The sequence below is a fragment of the Limulus polyphemus genome, unplaced genomic scaffold (assembly GCF_000517525.1).
Source record: "Limulus polyphemus unplaced genomic scaffold, Limulus_polyphemus-2.1.2 Scaffold4982, whole genome shotgun sequence".
NCBI classification, from domain to species: domain Eukaryota; kingdom Metazoa; phylum Arthropoda; class Merostomata; order Xiphosura; family Limulidae; genus Limulus; species Limulus polyphemus.
The window spans coordinates 24,895-27,589 of record NW_013670592.1 but is presented as its reverse complement, the minus strand read 5'-3'; positions in this window follow the sequence as shown (position 1 = coordinate 27,589).

Here is a 2,695-nt window from a genome sequence, read left to right as displayed (position 1 = left end):
CTAAACAGATGAATGTTATGTCTTACCAGCAAGATTTATAAAGTTTTTGAGAATACAACTCCACTAAACAGATGAATGTTATGTCTTACCAGCAAGATTTATAAAGTTTTTGAGAATACAACTCCACTAAACAGATGAATGTTATGTCTTACCAGCAAGATTTATAAAGTTTTTGAGAATACAACTCCACTAAACAGATGAATGTTATGTCTTACCAGCAAGATTTATAAAGTTTTCGAGGATCCAACTGCACTAAACGGATAAATTAATTGGTTAGTTTTACCAGCAGGATTTATAAAGTTTTTGAGTTTCCAACTTCACTAAACACATGAATGAATACTATACGTCTTACCGGCCTCGTTATTTGTTTGGTTTCTTTTGGATATTCACGCAAAGCTACACAAGAGCTACCTGCACTTGCTGTCCCTAATTTTGAACTAATAGACTAGATGAAAGGCAGCTAGTCAGCAGAATCTACCTCCAACTTTTGGGCTACTATAATCAAATAATGGAATTTGACCGTTACTCTTATAACCTGTCCAAAGCCCCAAAGTGCGGAATGCCAGTTTGCGGCGAAAGGACGCAAACCATAGATTCTTAGATTCACAGTTCGGCACATTTATCCCTTAAAACGCCTGGACATGTTTTTAGTCTGTTCAAAGTTGTTGTTTTTTCTTCACAAAATAACAAAAGGATTTCTTTATAGCTTACAAGTTTTCATATCTCTTAAACACTTTCTTCCTTCATCTTTTTCGTCTCAATTTTAGGGCTAAAACAGCAAATTTCCTTTTTCTTTAAGAACTTTATGTAGTAGGTAAATGTAAGCTCTGTCTGACGAACAAAGTTTTAAGGATTTTCGAACCACATTGAACGTCCTTTCTGTTGTCTAATTTAAACTATTTCTTGTACAAATGTGATTTTTCTACATGTCTTAACGTAATTTACTTGAAAATCTTTTTCTAAAGATTTTGTGTGTTTTGCTAGCTACAGCTATTCCCAGAAAGAAATTATTTTCAGATGTTTTTCGTACTCAATTTTAGTCTTTTCTGTAACATTGTGTAGTGGCTAGTTCTAACTTTACTGTGACAAACCTGATTTTTCTGGTGTTTAATTTAAATTTATCCTGTTTTCTTTAAAGTCTGTGTACTGGCTAGTACTAACTTTACTGTGACAAACCTAATTTTTCTGGTGTTTAACCTGTTTTCTTAAAATAATTTAATGGTTAGTTCTATCTTTTATCTGACAAAGTTCGTTTATCGAACTGCGGGAATGTAAATAGCTAAAAGAAATTCCAAATTATTACTTCAAACAGTTGCCACTTTCGTATAACAATTGGTACTCCTGTTTATTTTCTTCGGTAAGTTTCTGAGAATGGTGAGAACGATAGCCTACAGAATAGCAGTAATTAAACTTTAGTTAGTCGGAGTTATTTCCAAATGGATTGACTCTAAGGTAACGGTACAAGAGACGTAATAATTTACCTTAATATCATAATAGTTTATGTTTCTGAAATGTAAACTTCTCATCCGAGTATCGTATAAGAATGACGTATTTGTAATAATGTATTTTCAAGGATGTTCCACAGAGAATCTGTTTTTGTCATTTTCGTATACCCAGTGTCTTTATTAATTTTTTCCCCCCATAGGTATGCTATGTCGACATACTGCTAAAGCCCTTGAAGCGTCGCATACGAGTGTTAAGCCTAATCTTTGCACATGATTGAGTACGTTTGTTCGTGAGATGAATTAAAGTTGGACTTCATGATTCATATTAGACATTTAATTTACGTAGGTCGTACTGAGTCAGTCAGGGGAATAATAAGACGTGGGTGTAATGTTGTGTCGATAATTTTGTCTTGATTAATTTAAGGATAGTTTCATGCCCCTGCAACTTTTCCTCTCTCCTCGTTTTGCTTAAGAAACAGACACGTTTCCGGTCTGATCTTTATTTATCATTTAGACTACGCCCATTTATCTCTCTCCCTCCCCTTTTTTTATTTTTTCATTGATTATATACTTCGGACATTCGCGCCTACTTATCTCTTCCACGCGCCCTCTGGTGGGCGACGGCCGTCAATGTTATCTTTTGCTGTTCGTTTCTTAAACTTGTGAAGGTCTGAAAGGCAGGTATGTGTTTGTATATATATATATATATTAATGAAAGCAACTTCATGTAAAATATTGTCATATACACTTCTCAGTGAACTCTGAACTAAAGGTTCTTATATAACCCACTTCGTCACAATTGATACTACATAACCTAGATCGTAGTCCGACTTCTCAATGAACTCTGAACTAAAAGTTTTTATATAACCCACTTCGTCACAATTGATGGTACATAACCTAGATCGTAGTCCGACTTCTCAATGAACTCTGAACTAAAGGTTTTTATATAACCCACTTCGTCACAATTGATGGTACATAACCTAGATCGTAGTCCGACTTCTCAATGAACTCTGAACTAAAGGTTTTTATATAACCCACTTCGTCACAAGTGATACTACATAACCTAGATCGTAGTCCGACTTCTCAATGAACCCTGAACTAAAGGTTCTTATATAACCCACTTCATCACGGCTGATGGTACATAACCTAGATCGTAGTCTGACTTCTCAATGAACTCTGAACTAAAGGTTTTTATATAACCCACTTCATCACGGCTGATGGTACATAACCTAGATCGTAGTCTGACTTCT